Source organism: Ursus arctos, unplaced genomic scaffold (assembly GCF_023065955.2).
Source record: "Ursus arctos isolate Adak ecotype North America unplaced genomic scaffold, UrsArc2.0 scaffold_36, whole genome shotgun sequence".
NCBI classification, from domain to species: domain Eukaryota; kingdom Metazoa; phylum Chordata; class Mammalia; order Carnivora; family Ursidae; genus Ursus; species Ursus arctos.
The window spans coordinates 9,962,282-9,988,052 of record NW_026623050.1 but is presented as its reverse complement, the minus strand read 5'-3'; the positions used below and the strand labels follow the sequence as shown (position 1 = coordinate 9,988,052).

General features: G+C 37.8%; 1 protein-coding gene and 1 pseudogene across 2 annotated transcripts in view; both read right to left on the bottom strand.

Moving 5' to 3' along the window:
• GOLM2 (golgi membrane protein 2) overlaps window positions 1-25,771 on the bottom strand; it is a 108,306-nt gene that overhangs the window by 10,260 nt on the left and 72,275 nt on the right. The gene's annotated exons all lie outside the window — the stretch shown is intronic.
• LOC130542520 (elongation factor 1-alpha 1-like) lies at window positions 1,247-9,638 on the bottom strand (annotated as a pseudogene).

Sequence of the window (25,771 nt, the reverse complement as noted above, 5' to 3'; positions counted from 1 at the left end):
AATAGCTCACCACATCACTAGGCCAATATATTTTTTTTGCTGGGTAGAGTTAATCAAGAAAATAGTTAAAGAACAAATCACACTTACATAGGCTTTCAAGGATGGGGCATGTTTACAACAGGAGACTTAAGTAATTGGGGCCAATAAAAAGAGCATAAAGTCATCCTACATCTATTCCAGAATAAGGTTGGATATGTACACTTAACAAAAAAATGGAAAAGTTGATAAAATAGTTAAAGAAATGGATATAAAAGAGTTAAAGAGGAAAAAAACAGAAAGAAGAATATATAAGCTAATTTGAGAGAAAGACACCTTGTCTCCTAATGATAGTAATACAAAACAAAACCTCTTGGTGGCTTTTGTTATTATTTCTTTCTCTAACAATAAAATAGATGACACCATTTGTAAGCAGAAAAAGGGAGATTTATAGAGATCTACATTTTCTTTTTTAAAATGCAATATTTATTATGGTCTAAATACCTGGAGCAGTTAAATCATCCTTATGCAATAAAAAACTGTTGTTTTATATGCAAACATTTTAATATGGTAGTTATAGTTACCAGTGAATTCTCAAGGTATACCATTTTCTCTAAGAAAAATTTTTCTATTTTTTATCAGTTATGAAATATAGAAGACTAAAAAATTAGTCCAAAAAAGTTATTGTAAAATATAGTTATTATCATAAGACATGGTACATTAACCAAAAAAATTGTCCACCTATACCTATTATAATATTCCAACAGAACAATTTACAGTTTCTTTTATTTTTTTAAAGATTTTATCTACTCATTAGACAGAGAGAAAGAGAGATAGCACACAAGCAGGAGGAACAGCAGAGGGAGAGGGAGAAGTAGGCTCCCCACTGAGCAAGGAGCCCGATGCAGGGCTCGATCCCAGGACCCTGGGATCATGACCTGAGCCAAAGGCAGATGCTTAACTGACTGAGCCACCCACGCACCCCTATGGTTTCTTTCTTTTATAGGTGTTTGATGATCTGACTAGCCTGAATTCAGTCCTAAAATTATACTACTACAATTAGTGACGCTAGACAGAGATAACCAGAAAATCAATAACAAGAATGGTTGAAAAATCAACCACAGGGGCGCCTGGCTGCCTCAGTCAGTGGAGTGTGAGGCTCTTGTTCTTGAGGTTGTAAGTTCGGGTGTAGAGATTTCTTAAAAAAAAAAAAAAAAAAAAAAAGAATGGATGACCACACCCCTGTCCTTTGCTAAGTAAGTAATTTATGCTATCATATATACAGAATTGTCATCTTTGGAGAAAGAGCTAACCCTTCATATAGGGTTGTTAACACTATGCTAGCCAAAACAAGGGAGAAAAAAAGAACCAGATACACGTTGCCAGTCAAGTTGGGACATCAAAATTCAAATTAAACAGTGAATGAATACGACAGTAAAAAGAAAAACGCCTAGCAATAATAAATATAACATGCTGCTAAATTATATAATTTTCAGGCAACATATTCACAAAAAGAGTTATATAAGGGAGAAATCTGTGTGGGTTAGAGCTAGAAGGGAAGGTTTCAAAAAAGAGGCAAATACATTGAACCATGACAGAGAGAAGGAAAGAAACATTCGATGAATAGGTTAAGAAGGTACATGGAGTATTCAGGAGACAGTAGAGAGATTAATTTGACTGGATTTATATTAGACGAAAAAGAGGGAGTTTAGACAAGAAAATTAGGAATAATTATGGAAAATCTTTACAGTTAGAGACTTTAAAGGGCCTCTTATATCTACTTCACAAGGTCAGTGTTAGAATGAATGATAAAGTATATGAAATTATCTACATTGCTTTTTGATCCAACAAAGACTCATTAATGTATGTGAAAGGTATTGCACTGGGCACTGTGATGCAAAAATAAACTTACTATCTCTATTTCTGGTAACTCATTGTAGTAAAGGGAAACAAACATGTAAACAAATATTTAGAAAGTGATGCTGTATGTGCTATACCCCAATGACCTAGAAAGTGACATCTGAACATGGAGACTAGTGCTACCACTGGTTTCTATTTGATAGAGGAAGTCTGGACTTTACGTAGGAGGCAACAGGCAGTTGTCATGATTTCTTTCAAGCTGAGAACAGGAATCTATCTGGCTTATGTACCACAGCAACTCCACTGTCTATTCAAGTAAGGAGCTATGAGGACTTAGACTAGAAAGATATAATAGGAATTTAGTTAGGAACAGATGAATCAAATACATTTAAAAATGACAAATTGAATGCATGGCACAATGGAATGGAAAGACTCAAAGAATGATTTTATAATCCTAGCCTGGAAACTAAAAATAAAGATACTTGTACCCAAAATGGAACAACTGAGAAGGTATGGGAAAGCAAATGCTTTAGGTGTACTGAACTTAGGGTTATAGTAAGATATCCAAATGAAAATATTTTATAGATGCATGGAAATATGGAACTAGATTCTAGGTACAACGTGAGGGCTAGATGTATAGATTTAAGATTCATAAATATAAAGATGATAGGTTAAATTATGGGAAGATACTTTCTATGAGGAAATGAATATTTACAGAAAACAGCTATAAATCAAAGAAGTGATCTTAGGTAATAACTGTATTTGAGAAGGGGAAAAGGAAGTAATGAGGGTAAAGTTATCACATGATGGTGTAAAACTGTGATGGGTTTCAACAAGAATTAAGTATTGTACTTTATCTCTGAAGCTTTTTACCTATTTAAAGATTTTTGATTGTTATTTTTTATAATAATTTTTTATTATGTTAGTCACCATACAGTACATCCCTGGTTTCTGATGTAAAGTTCCTATTCATTACTTGCGTATAACACCCAGTGCACCATGCAATACGTGCCCTCCTTAATACCCATCACCAGCCTATCCCACTCCCCCACCCTCCTCCCCTCTGAAGCCCTCAGTTTGTTTCCCAGAGTCCATAGTCTCTTGGTTCATTCCCCCTTCTGTTTACCCCCCCTTTCTTCTTTCCTTTCTTCTCCTACCAATCTTCCTACTTCTTATGCTCCATAAATGAGTGAAACCATATGATAATTGTCTTTCTCTGCTTGACTTATTTCACTTAGCATTATCTCCTCCAGTCCCGTCCATGTTGCAGCAAATGTTGAGAAATTGTTCTTTTTGATGGCTGAGTAATATTCCATTGTATATATGGACCACATCTTCTTAATCCAGTCATCTGTTGCAGGGCATCTCGGCTCCTTTCACGATTTAGTTATTGTGGACAATGCTGCTATGAACATTGAGGAGCATATGGCCCTTCTCTTCACTACGTCTGTATCTTTGGGGTAAATACCCAGTAGTTCAATGGCTGGATCATAGGGTAGCTCAATTTTTAACTTTTTAAGGGACCTCCACACTGTTTTCCAAAGTGGCTGTACCAACTTGCATTCCCACCAACAATGGAAGAGGGATCCCCTTTCTCCACATCCTCTCCAACATATGTTGTTTCCTGCCTTGTCAATTTTTGCCATTCTAACTGGCGTAAGGTGGTATCTCAATGTGGTTTTGATTTGAATTTCCCTTATTTTTAAATCAGTTCTATCTCTCAGTAACTACAATGCTAAAACTGTGCCCAGCTAGGTGAGTAATATGGTAATTATATTCAGTTTGGATCTCCAAATTTCCTTACATTTTTCCAAAATTCAACTGTGTACTTGAATATCATTTTCATCCTGGTGGCTGCCTGAAGATGATTAACTAACTTACAGCCTATCAGTAACAAGATACCAGGTCCATCCCAACAGTTTAAACATGAGAATACGAAGAAAGAAGCAACATACACTCTAGCTACTGAAAGTCTTTGGATGGTATCAAGTTGTAAAAAAAAAATCCTAAGAGATTGTTGACACATGTTTCAGTTCACTTTAAACAATACAACAGAACTTCATACAGAATGATAGGTATTCTGTAAAACAGTTTAAACATCAGACTCCAAACTCTGAAAACCAGTAGAAAATGAAAAGATGACAACAAATAACTATAACATTTCTCAATCACAAAAAGGTATTTCAATCAAGAGAACTAGAATGTATGTTTTAAGCCCATACTGGAAATCAAACCAAGGTAAGTTACTTTTTTGCTTCATTAGCTCAAGTTTTGCTTATAGGTTTCAATTTCTCAACTATTGTACGAAAAACAGGTTTTATGTTTTTCTAGTCATTCTTTAAATATATTATCACTATTATAAAGAAAATGAATCGATCTGAGTTGGCCATAATAACTCCAGAGAGAAGAAAAGAGAGTAGCCTTCATCTTTTCCTGGTATCCACTCTGTACCATTCATTTGGAAATCAACATATTCAAATGACTCTTACATTATTCAATTTAACACCTACAGTTTTGACTACTTCAAGTATCCCTGAGGGTCCATGGCATGTGATAACTTATAATCTGTTGAGACATGAGTTAAAGAGTTTGAATGCTGGAAGGGTGAGGTGTGCAAATTGTGACGACAATGTTACTGCAGGCTTTCCCCGCCAAGCAATGTATAGGGAAAGCTACCGACTGGCTTTTGAACGGTTTACTTTGATTTTATTATGAAGCACATTATGGGGAAAAAAGACCATACTTATTTTACATCTCAAGGTACAGGACCTGAATGTAGTAGGCACAGGAAGGAATCTGTTAACTGACTGTGGACTTATGGAAGGTAAAGAGAACCGAGGGAAATGAAAGAAGCATGGTAGCTGGAAATTATGTCTAACAGCATCTGAACAACCTGACCATCATCATTCCCCAACCCACATTCCCAATGCAAAGAGGTTCAACTGCTCTTTCCCCTTCTTTACATTATCCACAGGCTACATTTTTGTTATTTTTTAAGACTAATTCTATGAGGGGGAGGGAGAAGAAGAGAACAGGAACACACAATTTGATTTCCATCAAGGTCAAATACTGTTCTCCTTTACCTTTTGTTTTTATCTTCCACCAAACCTACTGGACTAGTCTTAGAATCAGCATAAAATAAAGGGGCCTGAGGCAGGAAGTAATCTGCTAATTTTTGAGTAAGTAATACCGGGCACATATCACATATTTATGACAAGTACATCAATCTTATGTACATTAAATAGTTGGACACTCCATTTTCAACTTCAGTATTCAAATATTCTTAATAGTTTAAGATTTTAGTAATTTGAGACAGAAAGAAAGCACAAGCAGTGGGGAGGGGCAAAGGGAGAGGGAGCTCAGCAGCCTGATGTGGGACTCGATCCCAGGACTCTGGATCATGACCTGAGCCAAAGGCAGACGCTTATCCCACTGAGCCACCCAGGTACCTCGAAAAATTGTTTTTCTTTTTTTTTAAAGTAAGCTCTCCACCCAACATAGGGCTTGAACTCATGACTCAGAGATCAAGAGTCCCATGTTCTACCGACTAAGCCAGGCAGGCGCCCCTACAAAATTTTCTTTTTTTTGTTTTATTTTAAATTTTTCTTTATAAAATAGCACTATGATGCATACTTTACAAAAGTTTGACAGATTTTTCTATTTTTTTATTACTAAATATCTTCAGATATACAGAGAAGTGTGGAGAATATAACATCCATGTTTCCATCATCCAGAATTTCAAATTCTTTTGTCATGTTTGTTTTAGAACTTTTAATAAAGAAAACATTACAGATGCATAAAGTTCCCCAGGACCTCTCCCTAGCATTCTCATCCTACCCCAAAGATAACCTCTATCTTAAACTGGGTGTTAAACATCCCCATGAAACCTTATGTACTCATTAATAAATAGTATTGATTCACAAGCCTCTAAACTTTAAATACATGGCATCTGGGCAGGAAAGAGTTAACTTGGCATGCCTGGTTTGCTCAAACCTTGTACATTCCAAAGGAAGGTTTGTCTTCAGGACTGGTAGTTGGCTGGAAGGTGGAAGATAACTTCTGAGCCTAAGGAATGTTCTGCCTGATAAGTATTTTTGTATGCCTGAGGCTTTGGGCCATGCTATACCAGTATTATTAGATATGTTTACCCTAAAAAGCAATTTATGGTGTATATTTGTTTTTGCTAGGTGGAGGGTAGGAGGGCTAGAGTGTGAGGAACTGAGCTCAGTCATGAGGGCATCACATGACATGTGGGCACCACATGACTGACCCCCAAGGAACGAGTTTCCTGAGTTGGCAACACTTCACACATATTGTCACACATGTTCACTCGGAGGATTAAACAAATCTCCATGCAATTCCACTCAGAGGGGACACCCAGAGGCTTGCATCTGCTTTCTCCTGGATCTGGCCCCATGAGCCTTTTCCATTTGCTGGTTCTAATCTCTGTCCTTTCACTGTACTAAACCATAACTGTGAGTATAACTCTTCTGTGTCCTGTGAGCCCTTCTAGTGAATCATCAAACCTGAGGGTGATCTTGGGACTTCCAACATAGCATAATGTATCTGTTTTGCAACTTGCTTTATTCTCTCATTATGCTTTTGAGATTTATCCATGTTGATAAATGGGGCTTTGTTCATTCATATGAACTCCTATATATAATTCCATTTTATTTGTATGGCACATACACAATGATTTATCCATTCTCATACTGATGAACATTCATTTCCAATTTTCAATGTAATAAACAATGAATGCTCTTGTACAGGTCTTTTAATACATCTGAAAGTGTTTGTAAGTACATATTAGGTACTAAGTTGTAGGGTATGTGCATCTTTTCACTCTTAAGATTCACTTTCTGATTAACAAAATTTCTTAATTTTAATCAAGTCCAATGTATCATTTTTTAAATTCATGGTTAGCTTTTTTGGGGAGGAGAGATTAATCTGGTTTAAGAAATATTTGTCTACTCCATGTCATGAAGATACCATTTTGTTTTCTTCTAGAGGTTTTATTAGCTTTAAATTTTAAGTCTGGAATCTATCTTTTTTCTTTTTCTCATTAAACTTTTGTTTTAATGGGTCTCAAAATTCTATGACAGATTTTTGGTCAAGTTGTTTCCATTAAAAAGTACCGATTTTAAAAACTAATAACTTAAAACTGCCACACACACAAAAAAACAAATGGTCCACAAAGCATTCTCCTTTCCTTCTGAAGGTCTTACGATGCATTATCATTAGCCAGTCTTACTATTAAACTTAAATGGCCAATTGACACAAACCGTTCTGAGACCGTTCTTCCACCACTGATAAGACTGGGATGGCAGGTATTGGGGATAATATTCATTTAGCCTTCTGAGCTTTCTGGGCAGACTTGGTGACCTTGCCAGCTCCAGCTGCCTTCTTGTCCAGTGCTTTGATGACACCCACAGCAACCATCTGTCCCATGTCATGAACAGCAAAACGGCCCAGAGGAGGATAGTCAGAGCAGCTCTCAACACACATAGAATTGCCCGGAACCATATCAACAATGGCAGCATCACCAGATTTCAAGAACTTGCGACGATCTTCAGCTTTTTTTCCAGAATGAAGATCTATCTTCTCCTTCAGGTCAGCAAACTTGCAAGCAATGTGGAACTGTGTGACAATCCAGCACAGATGCATATCCAGCACTGATTTTGCCTGGATGGTTCAGGATAATCACCTGCGTTGTGAAGCCAGCTGATTCCACTGATGGGTCATTTTTGCTGTCACCAGCCACACTGCCATGACAAACATCTCTGACAGATAGGTTCTTGACATTGAAGTCCACACTGTCCCCAGGAAAAGCCTAACTGAAGGCTTCATGGTACATTTCAACAGACTTTACTTCAGTTGTAACACTGGCTGGAGCAAAGGTGACCACCATGCCAGGTTTAAGAACACCAGTCTTCACTCGGCCCACAGGCACAGTACCAATACCACCAATTTTGTAGACATCCTGGAGAGGCAGATGCAAGGGTTTGTCAGTTGGACGAGTTGGTGGCAGAATGCAATCCAGAGCTTCAAACAGTGTGGTTCCACTGGCGTTCCCATCTTTATGGGTGACTTCCCATCCCTTGAACCAAGGCATGTTAGCACTTGGCTCCAGCACGTCCAACCAGAAATTGGCACAAATGCTACTGTGTCAGGGTTGTAGCCAATTTTCTTAATGTAGGTGCTGACTTCCTTAACGAATTCCTCGTGTCTCTTCTGGCTGTAGGGTGGCTCAGTGGGATCCATTTTGTTAACACCAACAGTAAGTTGTTTTACACCCAGCGTGTAAGCCAGAAGGGCATGCTCACGGGTCTACCCATTCTTGGAGATAACCTGCTTCAGATTCACCAACACAGCAGCAACAATCAGGACAGCACAGTCAGCCTGAGATGTGCCTGTAATCATGTTTTTGATAAAGTCTCTGTTTCCTGGGGCATCGATGATGGTCACATAATACTTGCTGGTCTTGAATTTCCACAGGCAGATATCAATTGTGGTACCATGTTCACATTCAGCTTTCAGTTTATCCAAGACCCAGGCATACTTGAAGGAGCCCTTTCCTATCTCGGCAGCCTCCTTTACAAATTTTTTGATAGTTGTTTTGTCGATCCCACCACACTTGTAGATCAGATGACCAGTAGTGGTAGACTTGCCTGAATCTACATGTCCAATGATGGCGATGTTCATGTGAGTCTTTTCCTTTCCCATTTTGGTTTAGGTTTAGCAGTGGTTTTCACGACACCTGTGTTCTGGCGGCAAACCCGTTGCGAAAAAGCTCTGCAATCTATCTTGAATTTAATTCTGTATGTTGTGGAGGTAGGAGAGCCAAGGTTAATATTTTCCCATTTGGCTATCCAACTGACCCAGTACTATTTATTGAAAAGACTATCCTTTCCCCCATTGCATTATATTTTTTAAAACTTTTTAAAAAGATTTCATTTATTTATTTTGACAGAGAGAGAGCACAAGCAGGGGGAGGGACAGAGACAGAGGGAGAAGCAGGCTCCCTGCTGAGCAAGGAGCCTGATACAGGACTCGATCCCAGGACCCTGGGATCATGACCTGAGCCCAAGGCAGACGCTTAACTGACTGAGCCACTTGGGCGCCCCCCCCATTGCATTATATTATCAATGTTGTCATAAATCAAGTGACTATATACGTGTGGTTAATTTCTTCATTCTTCAATCTGTTCCACTGGCCCATCTGTCTATTCTTGTGCCAATACCATATTGTCTTAATTACCTCATCAATAATAGTTTTATAAATCTTGATGTCTGATCATAGAAGTCACTAAGTTTTATTCTTCCTATAGATTACCTTGGCTAGTCTTAGTCTTTTGCATTACCATACATATTTCAGAACCACTTTATTTCCATCACATTTCACCAAATTCCACCCAATTTCCACCAAAAAGAAAAAAAATGCTGCTGGAATAATGAAGGGGAATTCTAGATCTAGCACCGGAATTCTAGATCAATCACAGAAGAATTGACATCTTTAAAACACTGGGTCTTCCAATCTATCAACATGGATTTACTTATATATCATCTAATTTCCGTCGATAACGTTTTGTAGTTTATAGAAGTTCTTGTGAATATTTTGTTAGATTTTTTTTCAAGAATCTGATGTATTTTATGTGATTAAAAATAGTTTTTTGGGGGTGCCTGGCTGTGAAGCATGCAACTCTTGATCTTGGAGTTTGTGCGTTTGGACCGCATGTTGTGTATAGAGATTACCTAAAACAAAAATCTTTAAAAAAAAATAGTTTCTTTTTAAAAATTTCACTTTATATGTTTTTTGCTGACACATACAATTAATTTCTTATAATAGCCTTCTAATAACTTTGCAAATGCTTATTTAATACTTATTTACTTTAATAGTTTGTAGATTGCTTTGACTTTTTCACATATAAAATTATACCTGCAAATAATACCAATTTTATCAGTTTTATTTCTTCCTTTTCAATCTCTATACTGTTTATTTTTTTCGCACTTTATATCATTGACTAGTACCTACAGTGAAAAGTTGAAAAGAAGTGATGATAGAGGTTATCTTAGTCTTCATGATTTCAAAGGGAAAATTTTTGATAGTTCACCGTTAAGTGATGTTTGTTATAAGGTTTTTGTAGATACTCTTCATCAGATTAAGGAAATTACTAACTAGTCCTAGTTTGCTTAGAGTTTGTTGTTTATCATGAATGCATGTTGAATTTCTTCAAATGCTTTGCATGTATTGAGATGCACCTACTTGATTTGTCTCATGTATTTTGTTAATGTGGCAAATTACATAGACTGCTTTTCAAATATTAAATAGCCTTGCATTTTGAGAATAAACCCAGTATGGTCATCATGTATATCATTTTTATCTATCCCTGGATCCGATATGCTAATATTTTATTCAGTATTTTTAGATGTACTATGTTGGCAGGAATTGTCCTGTAATTTTCCTTTTTCATAAAATACTTAGTTCTGCCATCCAACTTATGCTGGGCTCATAAAATGAGTTGGGAGGTGTGATCTCATTTTCAATTCTCTGAAAAAGTTCGTGTTAGATTGGTTTTATTTCTCACTTTAAAGGTTTGGAAGAATTCACCAATGAAACCATTTGGGCATGAAAATTTCATTAAGGGATGGTTTTAAATTACAGATTCAGTATCTATTTTTTTTTTAAAGATTTTATTTATTTATTTTAGTGAGAGAGTGTGAGTGTGCAAGAACAGGGTGGGGGGGGGCAAAAGGGAGGGAGGAGAACAAGCAGATTCCCACTGAGCACAGAGCCCAATGCAGGGCGTAGAGCCCCAGGTGGATCTCACGACCCCGAGTTCATGACCTGAGCCTGAAATCAAGAGTTGGACACTTAACCAAATGAACCACCCAGGCACCCCTCAGATTCAATATCTTAAATAAACATGGAACTATTCAGATTTTCCATATCATCTTGTGTCAGTTTTATACACAGGTGTTTTTCTGGGCTACTATCCACTTCTACATTTTCCAATGTTTTGGTAGTAATTCATAATATCTCATTAATATCCTCTAATGTTATTCATACGGCTGATATGGATGCTCTTTTTCATTTCTGATATTGATAATTTGTGCCATCTCTTTCTGTCTTGATCTGTGCTAAAGGTCCTATTTTCACTAGTCTTTTCAAAGAACCAATTTTCAATTTTATTAATTTCATTATTGATTTCATATAGTGATCCTGAATTTAGTTATCTAGCTAAACTCTCTTTTTAGTTGTATTAGTGTCTCTTTTGGGGTGTGGTGAAACTTGATTACCTATTCAATTTACTTCATTGTTATTGGTTTATTCAGGTTTTCAAATTGTCTTGAGCCAATTTTGGTAACTAATTTTCAAGAATATTACCGATTTGATCTAAGTTTTCAAATTTATTGTCAAAGTTTTAAATAAAATTTTCTTGTGATTTGAAGATTTAATGTACACCCTCTGGGTTGGGTTGTTTTTTTTTTTTTTTTTTAAGATTTTAAGTAATTTCTACACCCAACATGGGGCTTGCACTCGCAACCCTGAGATCAAGTTGCACACTCCTCTGACCTAGCCAGCCAGGTGCCCCTACCTTCTGTTGTTCTGAATATTACTCATTTTATCTTTTCTATTTTTTTCATTGGTATTACTAGAGGTTTACCTCGTTTATTTTTGGTTTTGCTCCTAGTATTCTAGAATATTTTCCACGTCACTTATGATTCCTCTTACCTATTTTTTTCCCTCTCTTCTGTATTCTTTCCATTTTCTCTGCTGTTTTTTTTTCTCCTTTCTGTGAGGTCAGATTTTTGGGGTTCTAACCCTGACTTAGCTATTTACTGGCTAAGTAATCTTGAAAGCATTATGAAACTTCTTTTTGTCTGTTTCCAGTCTATAAAATGGGAATAATATCTACACACTGATTTGTTATGAGTTTATATATACAAATACCTCTAGAACAAAAACGGGCACATACTAACCACTCCAATGTTAGCTATTATTATATTAGTATCATCATCATTAGTAGTAGTTATAGTACAACTACTTCAAACACTACCACTACTATTACTATTTTGAATTCGACTCATTGAATTTTTTTAAAAGATTTTATTTATTTATTTGAGAGAGAGAGAGAGAGAGAAAGAGTGAGAGGGAGAAGAAGAGAGAATCTGAAGCAGACTGCACTGAGCATAGAGCCGGACTCAGGCCTTGATCCCACAACGGTGAGATCATGACCTGAGCAGAAACTAAGATTCAGAGGCTTAACCAACTGAGCCACCCAGGCACGCCTCAACTCATTTAATTTTTAGGGGCTTTTTTTTCCTACTGCTTTCAAGACCATAAATTTAGCTGTAAATATTACTTCAAATGTATTTCTCACATTTTGATATGCGTGGTACTATATTATTGTTCAGTTCTGTGAATTTTTAAATGCTGATTATTAATTCTCCCCTCAAAAAAAAGTTCTTGATGACTGACATTTTTAAGTTTATAATGTAGGGGTTTTAAGATACTATTCATGATATAAATTGCCTAAAATTTATCAAGACTCTTTGTGACCTAGGATCTAGTCAATTTCTGTAATCGTTCCACGTATATTTTAAAAAGTCTCACTACTAAACATAGGGGTCTGAGGCACCTGGGTGGCTCAGTGGATTAAGCCTCTGACTCTTGGTTTCCATTCAGATCATAATCTTGGGGTCTTGGGATCAAGCCCTGAGTAGGGAATCTGCACTCAGCGGGGAGCCTGCTTGTTCCTCTCCCTCTGCTCGACTCCCCCACTCCCTCTCTCTCTCTCTAAAATAAATAAAATCTTTTCTAAAACAGGGGTGCCTGGGTGGCTCAGTTGGTTAATCGTCCACCTTTGGCTTAGGTCATGATCCCAGGGTCCTGGGATCAAGCCCAGAGCTGGGCTCCCTGTTCAGCAAGGAGTCTGCTTCTCCCTCTCCCTTAGCTCCTCCCCTCTTCCCCATTGTTAGTGCTCTTTCTCTCTCTCAAAATAAATAAACAAATCTTTACAGTTGTTCCTCTTGTCATTATGGAGTAATCTTTCCTTTTTCCTTAAAATCTGTTTTGTCATTTGTTAATACTTTACATCAACTTTCTTTAGTTTTCACTAAGGAATATCTTTATTTAAATTATGGTAAAACATACATAAAACTTATCATCTTAACCATTTTTAAGTGTACAGCTCAATGGCATTAAATACATTAACATCGCTGTGCAAAAACCACTACCATCCATGTCCAGAACTTTTTTCATCTTCCCCAACTGAAAACTTCATATTCATTAAAGAGTTATATACCCTCCCCGACCCAGAGCCTAGCACCTACCACTCTTTCTGTTTCTATATATTTGATTACTCTAGGTACCTCAAATAAGTAGAATAGTAACAGTATTTGTCCTTTTGTAACTGTCTTATCTTACCTAACATAATGTCTTCAAGGTTCATCCATGTTGTAGCATGTGTCAGAATGTCCTTCCTTTCTTAGGTTGAGTAGTATTCCTTTGTACCTATACACCACATTTGGTTTATCCATTCATTTGGCAATGAACACTTGGGTTGCTTCACCTTTTGGCTATTGTGAATAATGCTGTTATGAATATGGGTGTACAAATATCTGCTCAAGTTCCCTTTTTTCAGTTCTTTGGGGTATATACCAAGAAGTGAGAAATATCTTTTACAGTCCTTTTCTTTTCATATTTTCTGTGTGTATGCGTTTAAGATTTAGCTGTAAACCTTTTACAGCTGGATTCTGCTTTTGTATCCTTTTATGATCTCTTTTGATAAATTTAATCTGTTTATATTTATCATGGTTTTTGTAATATTTGACCTTATTTCTTTGATTCTATTGTTTAGATTCTCTTCTCTAAATTTTCTTCTTTCTTTCAAAATTACCTCCTTTTCCTCTTCTATCCACTTAAGTTATATGGAAGTGGTACATTGTATTTCTATTTTTTAAGTGATTACCATTAATTTTTAAGTTTTTATATTTTTAGTTATTTTTTAGGTAGGCTCCATGCCCAACCTGGGGCTCGAACACATGACCCTGAGATCAAGAGTCACATGCTTTACCAACCACGCCAGCCAGGTACCCCAATCCTTACTTTTTAAACACATAATTTATACGTTTTTTAAACAAAATTACTAAGTATTCAGTATTTCTATCCTCTTTCTGAACAGCACATGGACCTTTTCACTTTACTCTTGAATACCTTCTCTTTTATTATTATTTGCTGTTTTCTTAATACAAAAATAGTTTAAGTCAATAAATTAATCAATAGGTTTGATCAATTTGAGTTCCCATTTTTTGTAGCTATTACTAGCCCTCTTCAATTTTCTTTTTACTGAAAAATAACCTTTATCCTTTACTGAGTGTGTTTATGAAATGTAAACTCAGTCTTGTGTAACTGAGTATGTCCTCATTTTATCCTCATTGTCCTCATTAGCTGGTATAACATTCTACATTGGTAGTTATTTTCCACTCATCACACTGAAGATATTATTCCATTATCTTTTGTCATTTGATTTGCTTTATGAAGTCTACTGTCAATATCATTGTCATTCCTTGGAAATAATCTATATCTTCTGGTATCATTTAAGATTTTTTCCTTGATTTTTAGATACTCTGAAGTTTTCCTACTATGCCTAAAAGCAAAGATTTTCTTCATTATCCTACTTGACACTCAGCAGGCACATTTGAGCTGAGAACCCATGCATGTCCTTATTCAACTGCAGAAAATTCTGAGCTCTTCAAATTCTTCAAAATTGTTTTCAAGTATTGATTATCTACCATTTCCTCCATTCTCTACCTAAAACTCTTATTAGACATACATGTATCTTCTGTCTTAACATCTCTGTCATATATACATATGATATATATTTGTCTCTATATCTCTTTGCCACTCTGTGTTACACTCCTAGTAAATATCTCTCGGTACAACAGCTTCCAAATCACTTACTTAAGTCAATTATTTTCATGGTCTAGATCTCATAGACTGATTTTTATTTCAGTGATTATACTTTTAACATGCACCCCAATGTTCATAGCAGCATTGTCCACAACAGCTAAATTGTGGAAGGAGCCGAGATGCCCTTCAACAGATGACTGGATTAAGAAGATGTGGTCCATGTATACAATGGAATATTACTCAGCCATCAGAAAGAACGATTACCCAACATTTGCAGCAACATGGACGGGACTGGAGGAGATTATGCTAAGAGAAATAAGTCAAGCAGAGAAAGACAATTATATGGTTTCACTCATTTATGGAACATAAGAAATAGCAGGAAGATCAGTAGGAGAAGGAAGGGAAGAATGAAGGGGGGGTAAACAGAAAGGGGAATGAACCATGAGAGACTATGAACTCTGGGAAACAAACTGAGGGCTTTAGAGGGGAGGGAGTGGGGGATTGGGATAGGCCGGTGATGGGTATTAAGGAGGGCACATATTCCATGGAGCAGTGGGTGCTATACACAAATAATGAATCATGGAACACTACATCAAAAACTAAGGATGTACTGTATGGTGACTAACATAATATAATAAAAAATTATTAAAAAAATTTTTTTAAAACTCATAAAATTGGTTTTTATATTTATCTGTTTTTGCTTTATCTCTGCCTGTTTCTTAATTTCTTCTTTTTTTTTGAGCAAGTTAACTCTTCATTTACCTCTTTCAGCATCCTTAAACGTATTTAGTTTTTAGCAGACTGTTACATAAACTTGTTCTCACATTTCAATTGTTGATATGTTGGCTATGTCCCTTAGCATTAATATTTTTCATTTTGGAGTTTTGGTTTGCTGACTGATTTTCCATGTAGGTGGGGTATTTGTTTACGTTTTCTCTCTTTTTCCCTCTCTATGTCAACCCATATTATCTAGTAATGTTAAAGATGTTTTCATCCAGTTCCCCAGCCTAGAATGAGATTTATAATCACATTTGAGTTTCTATTCCACGATGTTACTGGGGATAGCACAAATTCAGTATAAAATCAATGGCAGTGTGGTATCACCAATGCAGCATGATTATAAGATTGCATCCCCAAGTTCGTATCTCCATAAGCCTTCAGGTTGCTCAACATTGTGGTCCTTGATAGCAGCCAGCGATAGCTTTATTTTCTGCTTCCTTTGCCAAGTGAGATGGGGCAATAACCAGGTCTTGGCTTTAAGCAGTAAGTGTGGCTCCTATCTTATTCTTGTTGCTTTTAAGAGCCAAATTCCTGGAAACCTACATTTCCAGACCTGAGCATCATAGGTCCAATCATTCAGTTCCTTTCATCATCTAGTGTTTTTGTTTCTTGACCACAGAAATGTTAGCATTATTTTAGATTATCAGTAAGTTACTCATAGTTCTCTTTTTTATATTTTTGTCTATCACCATATGTGTGAGCAGAGTGGATATGTCAAAGGTGAACTCACTAAACCATTTTGATCAGAGGCTGAAAATTACTTTTAAAAATCTCTCTCGGGGCGCCTGGATAGCACAGTCGTTAAGCGTCTGCCTTCGGCTCCGGGCGTGATCCCGGTGCTCTGGGATCGAGCCCCACATCAGGCTCCTCCGCTGGGAGCCTGCTTCTTCCTCTCCCACTCCCCCTGCTTGTGTTCCCTCTCTTGCTGGCTGTCTCTCTCTGTCAAATAAATAAATAAAATCTTAAAAAAAAAAAAAGATAAAAAAATAAAAAAAATAAAAAAATAAAAATCTCTCTATATATATAAATCATATACTCTCTGGTACTCTAGCTTGTCTCTCCAGTGTTGCTCAGGAAAATCATTAACCTTGGTTAAATGAATGAACTCCTGCGGCTACCTACCCTGAAGCAAGCTATACAGAAAAAAACCCATAGAAGAGGCAGCTTGATCATTGCCTACTGTTTTGAGTAACTGTGTTTGTGACTTTCAGGATGCTGACATTTGAAAAGAATGGTTTTCTTTATTCAAGGCATCTAAATATACAGGGTATGTCCCGCCTACTGGCAAACAGGTAGGTCTTACATGAATTTTCAGTTTCAACTACTTTGGAGGATGTCTGATTCCCTCCTTGAAGTATGCCTCCAGGATACTTTGGAATATCCCCTAAACTACATTTTATCGCCTACATTCTACATTTTAAATTAAACCAACCCAAATAGATCTTCCAAATACAATAAAACAGGCCAACAAATTATCTAGCCACTTTCACATGACGTGGCAATACAAAATTAAATTTATAAAAATATAGCAATAAAAATATGACATGCTAACCTAAAAGACAAAAAAATACTAAATTTAAAACTGCCAAAAAATTTGTGGTGATTACTGTATAAAATCTAAGATTGTTCCTCCCATATCTAGTCAGGAAAAATTATAGCTATAAATGTATAAGGTTCTGCCTAACAGGCATTCAACAAAAGTTAGTTTAAATGAATATATTAGTAAGAAAAAGAAATGTAAAGATTTAAGTATCTAAAACTAAAAATTAAAAAGTCTGAAAACCTAAAAACTTAAAAAAAATAATAAAGTGGCAAGTCACAAGCAGCAAAGAATAAAATAAGTATAAGACAGATTAGAAATTAAACAGTGGCAGGGACACCTGGGTGGCTCAGTCGGTTGAGCATCTGACTCTTAGTTTTGGCTCAGGTCATGGTATCAGGGTCATGGGACTGAGCCCTGCTTCGGAGCCCTACCTCTGCACTCTGTGGGGAGTCTGCTTAAGAGTCTCTCTCTCCCTCTTCCTCTGCCCCTCACCCCGTGCTCTTGCTCTCTTTCTCTCTCTAAAATAAATAAACAAATCTTTTTAAAAAATTAAACGGTGGCAAAATTAGCAGTCGGGTTTTTGAAAAATAGAAAAACTTAAACAATTGATAAACTACAATTTAAAAAAGAGTGACTACAAAAGTTTCAGGAATAAGAATTTTAGAATAAAGAAATTACAAGTATTGGACATTCTCACAACTATATGTTGATATAATTTATGACCAGGTTTTCAATTTGATTGTGTCACTATCTACAGAAATAAAAAATTTCAAAACTGACACAGTATGTTTAACAAGTATTTAACAATTGCTTACTATGTACCTGAAGTCTGAGAAAATAAAAAAGAGTAAGACACAGTTCCTGCCCTCAAGAAGTTACACTTTAGTACAGAAGGTGGGTAAATGAACAGTTACAGAATTCAGGACGCACTATCCAACATTGCTGGTTTGTTTTTCAGATTTAAGGAAACGTTTTTCTCTTTTCTCTTAAGCAATCTATAACTTAAAGCAACTTGATAAAATATACCTTTGTGAATAAAGATGAAAGAATTTCTATTTCTCCCTACGTGATCCCTAGAGATTTCAGAAACTCTGAGTCACCTTATTTTCATGCAATATAGTTATTTGGGTAAGTTCAGTAAGAATCTGTTCTCCTGGTATTAGGACACATTTCGGAAACTTTAGTTATATTACCAAGGATCTGACTAAATGTCATACTTGAGAATGATGCATAAAATCCAGTATGACCAGCTTTACAAACCTAAGGTTGACTATAAGGAGTCAATATTTATTGGGTTTTCCCTGGCTTGGCTTCTAACCTCTAGAGGCCTTTAAAATTCGAATCTGAGATTCCTTATGAAAAGTTCCAGCAAACAAACTCAAAAGACCTATGTGGGCAATCACTATTCTTGCTGCACTTATATAATCAGACCAACTTTAATGAGACTAGCCTTATTCCGCAAACAAATTAGTCTTACTTTGATTATCTTTGATAGCAATAGTGGTAACTATAGAGAGAAAAATGATGCTTCAACAAAAAACTATAGCACACCCTCGTGGGTATTAAATTCTAGTCCTATTCATTGTCTTTAAGATTTTGTTACCTACTAGGGCACCTGGGTGGCTCAGTTGATTAAACGTCTGACTTTAGCTCCGGTAATGATCCCAGAGTCCTGGGATGGAGCCCTGCGATGGGTCCCCTGCTTGGCTGGGAATCCGCTTGTCCCTATCCCTCTGACCCACCCCCTGCTCGTGCTTGTTCACACTCTCTCTCTCAAATAAATAGAATCTTAAAAAAAAAAAAAAAAAAAAGGATTTTGTTACCTACTTGTTAACCAGACTGCCTCTTGAATCCTTCTAGTTTCCCCCATTGTCTAGCTACAACTCTTCAAATTAAAGTTTCCAATTTTTTCCCACCCTTTGACTTTGAATTACTAAAAATTAAAACTGTCCTTTTCCCAAAGCCCTGCAAACTGAAGCTGGACAATTTGATGCAAACTTCAGAGAAATCACCACAACAGCTCATGTATAGACAAATTTTGTGCCTTTCTATGTGAGTCACTGAGAAAACACCAGATCGGGACACCTGGGTGGCTCAGTCAGTTAAGTGTCTGCCTTCAGCTCAAGTAATGATCCTGGGGTCCTGAGATCGAGTCCCACATCAGGCTCCTTGCTAAGCTCTTTTCTCCCTCTGCCTGCTACTCTCCCTGCTTATGCGCTCTCTCTCTCTCTCTCTCACTAATAAAAATCTTTAAAAAGAAAAAAAAAATTCAGCAGCTCACCAATGACATTGCCAGAGACATTCGAAGTGTAAACCAGGAAAATCTGTCATAGTTCCAGCGCCTTGTCCTTATTTCATCTGAAGATGCTTCAAGTCCAACATCTAGACAATCTTACCTGACTGCCTTCTGGGCTAAAAACTGGTCCCAACCATTAACTGTTGTTTTTCTTTTGTTTCCCTAGAAATACTCAGGACAGAGACAGGTTCAATGGGTTATGGGACAGTCTACCAACTCAGTTTCTGGAATGATATTTCTTGAAGTTTCAGATGGGAGAATGACAGGGTTCGAGACATGTTACTCCCAAATACAATACCTTGGCATATTAAATATTTTAAGCTGAAGGAATCTGAGAAATGGTATGTGGAGGAAGGACTTTCTGACCTTCGCCTAAAACAGGTGATAAAACCCTCATGTGAAAGGTACCTCCTTGTACCTAGAGGGAAGGAACATCTTTATATCCAAGACAGACCAACAACATGAAGAATCTGAACATATAGCCCTTGCTACATTTCCCCCAGCTTACTACACTTACCTCATACCCTTTGTCTTATCACATCTTTCCACAACTTTCCACTTTTTATCTGACCTAGCATAAAAACACTCAGGTTTAATCATTTCTCAGGGCTTCATTTTCTTATGAAGTGTCCTGAATCATTGAAATTTACATTAAATAAATTTGTATGCTTTCCTCCTGTTAATCTGTCTTTGTCAGTTTAAGTTTTCAAACCTGGCCAGAGACCCTAAGGTCAAGGAAAACTTTTCCTCACCTACAACAGTTTACTACAGAATAGTGTGGCATATACACTAACAAAAGTATATTCAACAGATTGAAAAAGTATGAGAAAGGAGTAACTGATACGGTCAAGATTAGTAATGATATGAAGAAGGACTTTACCAAACAGGTGACAGCAGAGCATGGTTTTAAACTATGATTAGGAACTTCTTAGAAACAGAACGAAAGGGGCGCCTGGGTGGCTCAGTCGTTAAGTGTCTGCCTTCGGCTCAGGGCGTGATCCCAAGGTTCTGGGATTGAGCCCCGCATCAGGCTCCCTGCTCCACTGGGAGCCTACTTCTTCCTCTTCCACTCTCCCTGCTTGTGTTCCCTCTCTTGCTGGCTGTCTCTCTGCCAAATAAATAAATAAAATCTTAAAAAAAAAATAGAACGAGAAAAGAAAATATTAAATTCCAAAACTTCAGAAGTGGAGGAGGTGGTGTGATACAGTGGAAAAGCAGTGAACCTGAAGATAAGGGACCTAGATGATAGTCCTGGTTGTTCCCCTAGTTACCTTAAGCAAATTAAACTTTCTGGACCTAATTTTTCTTTTCTGTGAAGTGAGGGATTCACATTAGAGAAGAGTCTCAAACTTTAATGTAAATATAAATAAGGTCTAGGGTAGGGCCTGAAATCCTAACAATCACAGGTGATATGGATGCTGCTCGTCCACTGGCCTGTACTCTGTACAGTAGGGCACTAGGTCATCTCTACAGGTTCCTTGTATCTTAAAAGTTTATTTCAAATAATTCTTCTATTATTTTGAAACTTCTTAGGCAAATATGATTTTGAGAAGAATAAAATCAAACAAGAAAGTTATAAGGTTTAAAAAAAAAAAGAAGAAGAAGAAAGAAAGAAAATATAAGGCAAAACTACGCTTAAAAAATTACTTCCCTTTATGTTAAATAGTGTTTACTCTCTGAAAAAGAAATATTTAATAAAATCACTTTCACAATTAACATGATAATGTATCTTTCAAAATCCTTACAGGAAGAATTTATTGGACATATGAATGAGCAATTTAAAGGTACAAGAAATGAGAAATACCAAAAAGTAAATTATAACCTACATAATAGTGATGTACAACTTGAAAATACAATGAAAAACAGTCACATTTTTAAATAATGAGAAAAAAACAGTTAAATATTTGGATATCAATTTAACTTGGGAAGTCAGATGTTTATTCAAAGAAAAGCTTAAGATTACAATGAAGCATGAATAAATGGAGCCTTAGATGTAAAGACTAAAGATAGTAAATAATATAATACTACCCAACTTAATCTGTAGATTTAAGTCAATATAGACTATGGTTTCTTCTTTCTTTCTTTCTTTCTTTCTTTCTTTCTTTCTTTCTTTCTTTCTTTCTTTCTTTCTTTTCAGAGAGGGAGAGGGGTGGGAGAGGCAGAGGGAGAGGGAGAGAGAAAATCCCAAGCAGACTCCATGCCCAGCACGGAGCCCCTACCTGGGGGTAGATTTCACAACCCAGAGATCATGACCTGAGCCAAAATCAAGGGTCGGATGCTTAACTGACCAAGCCACCTGTGCACCCCTACGGTAAGGTTACTGAGGACTATGTAAAGAACTTGATAAACTAATAGTGGTATTATTCTGGAAGAACAGAGAAAATTAGATTTTTAAAAATTTCTAAGTTCAAATTAGTATAAAGCAGTTTTCAAACCCATATGTGATATTCTGATTTATGATAAAAAATATATATTTGGTCTTCATCCCTTTTCTGGCAGAGAGCTCCTAAAACATTTGGAATTTCCAAAGTGAGGAGAGCCAAACTCCACACTGTCTCCTCATACTTCCAATACATCTCTTCTGTCTGGCTACTCCAGAGTTCTATCCTTTCATAATAAGCCAGTAATCTAGAAAATAAAATATTTCTCTGAGTTCTGCGAGCCACTTTGGCAAATTAATCAAGTTCAAGGAAGGGGTCATTGGAACCTCAGATCTACCATCAGTTGGTCAGAAGCACAGACAACAATCTGGACTGAGAGAGCAAATTTATGCCCAGATAAAGAACAGATGATTAAAAGAAATGAAGGTTCTCATAAGAGTCAAGATGGATAGGAGTTAAGATGGCGGAGGAGTAGGAGACACCGTTTTCAGCCGGTCCCCTGAGTCGAGCTGGATGGGTACCAGACCAGCCTAAACAACCACGGAATCAGCCTGAGACACAAGAAGATACATCTGGATCTCTACAAATGAACATCTCCAGCACTGAGTATTGAGGTACGAAGCGGGGAGCCATGAAACCGCGCACAGATATCGGAAGATAAACGGAAGGGGTAGGGAGCCTCCGCGTTCGGGTGCCAGGAAGCGGTAGCCACTTGCACGGGGGAGCGGGCGGGCTCACGGTCAGCACCCGCAAAACAGCAGACTGAGACCGTGAGCGGGTGCGCGCACCACCAGGCATCTCGCGGAACACCGGAATCCCGGTGTGCTCACTGGATCCAGACTGAGACCGGGAGCTTCCGGAGCGCGCGCGGGGCAGCTGGCGGCGTTAGAAACACAAAGGACAGAGACGCGCCGGCCCTGGAAGTGAGGGCTGGGACGCCGGGTGTGGGGCGCACATCCCGGGACGCTGCAGGGTTGAGCAGCACCAACAGTAACAGAGTTAAAGTGGCCAGAACATTAGTAGAGAACGGGCCGCAATCCCTCTGTTCTGTGACAGAGGCTGAAATTTGGCCGCTGCTGCTCTGACTCTCAGAAGAGGCACAGCAAACCGCCAGGGAAAGCCGCCAGAGAACAAAAGCCTGGAAATACTGGCTCAGAGAGTGCCCATCCCCATCCCCCCTCGCAGGGGACACGGAGACTCTACCCAAACAGGGTTGCCTGAGTATCGGCGCAGCAGGCCCCTCCCCCAGAAGGCAGGCTGAAAAATCAAGAAGCCCACAACCCGGGCGCCTGGGTGGCGCAGTCATTGAGCACGTGTCTTCGGCTTAGGGTGTGATCCCGGCATTCCAGAAAGGAGTCCCTCATCGGGCTCCTCCGCTGGGAGCCAGCTTCTTCCTCCCCGACTCCCCTGCTTCTGTTCCCTCTCTCGCTGGTTGGCTGCCACATAAATAAATAAATAAAATCTTTAAAGAAGAAGCCCACATCCCTAATATCCCTATAAAACAAGGGGCACTGCCTAGGACCCAGTCAATAATTTGGGCTCTGGAAACCCCGCAACCTCTCCTCATCAGAATGACAAGAAGGAGAAGCTCCCCCCCAGCGAAGAAAAGACAGTGAGTCTGTGGCCTCTGCCACAGAACTAATGGATATGGATGTAACCAAATTATCAGAAATGGAATTCAGAGTAACGATGGTCAAAATGATGAGTAGAATTGAAAAAACTATTAACGAAAAGGTTACTGAGAATATAGAATCCCTAAGGACAGAAATGAGAGCGAATCTGACAGAAATTAAAAATTCTATGAGCCAAATGCAGGCAAAACTAGAGGCTCTGACGGCCAGGGTCGCAGAAGCAGAGGAACGGGTTAGTGAATTGGAGGATGGGTTAATAGAGGAAAAAATGAAAATAGAAGATGGTCTTAAAAAAATCCACGCCCACGAATGTAGGTTACGGGAGATTACTGCCTCAATGAAACGATCCAATGTTAGAATCATCGGCATCCCCGAGGGGGTGGAGAAAAACAGAGGTCTAGAAGAGATATTTGAACATATTGTAGCTGAAAACTTCCCTAATCTAGCAAGGGAAACAAACATTCGTGTCCAAGAGGCAGAGAGGACTTCCCAAGCTCAACCACGACAAACCTACGCCACGTCACGTCATAGTGCATTTCGCAAATATTAGATGCAAGGATACAGTATTGAAAGCGGCCAGGGCAAAGAAATTTCTCACATACCAAGGCAAAGGCATCAGAATTACGTCAGACCTGTCTACACAGACCTGGAATGAGAGAAAGGGTTGGGGGAGCATATTTAAAGCTCTTTCAGAGAAAAACATGCAGCCAAGGATCCTTTATCCAGCAAGGCTGTCATTCAGAATTGATGGAGAAATAAAGACATTTCAGAATCGACAGTCACTAACCAATTTTGTAACCACGAAACCAGCCCTACAGGAGATATTACGGGGGGTTCTATAAAAGTAAAAAGGCCCCAAGAGTGATACAGAACAGAAAGTCACAGCCAATACAAACAAAGACTTTACTGGCAACATGGCATTATTAAAATCATATCTCTCAGTAATCAGTCTTAATGTAAATGGTTTGAACCATCCCATAAACGCCACAGGGTTGCAGATTGGATAAAAAGAAATGACCCATCCATTTGCTGTCTACAAGAGACTCATTTCGAACCCAAAGATGCATTCAGACTGAGAGTAAGGGGATGGAGTACCACCTTTCACGCAAATGGACCTCAAAAGAGCTGGGGTAGCAATTCTCATATCAGATAAATTGGATTTTAAACTACAGACTATAGTTAGAGACGCAGAAGGGCACTATATTATTCTTAAGGGAAGTATTCAACAAGTGGATATGACAATTATAAATATATATGCCCCCAACAGGGGAGCAGCAAGATACACAAGCCAACTCTTAACCAGAATAAAGAGACATATAAATAAAAATACATTAATAGTAGGGGACCTCAACACTCCACTATCAGAAATAGACAGAACACCCTGGCAAAAACTAAGCAAAGAATCAAAGGCTTTGAATGTCATACTCGATGAGTTGGACCTCATAGATATATATAGAACACTACACCCCAGAACCAAAGAATACTCATTCTATTCTAATGCCCATGGAACATTCTCAAGAATAGACCATGTTCTGGGACACAAAACAGGTCTCAGCCGATACCAAAAGATTGAAATTATCCCCTGTATATTCTCAGACCACAACGCTCTGAAATTGGAACTCAACCACAAGGAAAAATTTGGAAGAAACTCAAACACTTGGAGACTAAGAACCATCCTGCTCAGGAATGACTCGATAAACCAGGAAATCAAAAATCAAATTAAACAATTTATGGAGACCAATGAGAATGAAAATACAACAGTCCAAAACCTATGGGATACTGCAAAGGCAGTCCTAAGGGGGAAATACATAGCCATCCAAGCCTCACTCAAAAGAATAGAAACATCTAAAATGCAGTTTTTATATTCTCACCTCAAGAAGCTGGAACAGCAACAGAGGGACAGGCCTAATCCACGCACGAGGAAGCAGTTGACCAAAATTAGAGCTGAAATCAATCAAGCAGAAACCAGAAGTACAGTAGAGCAGATCAACAGGACTAGAAGCTGGTTCTTGGAGAGAATCAATAAAATTGACAGACCACTGGCAAGACTTATCCAAAAGAAAAGAGAAAGGACCCAGATTATTAAAATTATGAATGAAAAAGGAGAGGTCACGACGAGCACCACTGAAATTGGAAGGATTGTTAGAAATTTTTATCAACAGCTATATGCCAATAAACTAAGCAATCTGGAAGAGATGGAATCCTTCCTGGAAACCTATAAACTACCAAGATTGAAACCGGAAGAAATTGATTCCTTAAACAGGCCAATTAATTATGAAGAAATTGAGTCAGTGATAAACAACCTTCCAAATAACAAAACTCCAGGCCCGGACGGTTTTCCTGGGGAATTCTACCAAACATTCAAAGAAGAAATAATACCTATTCTCCTAAA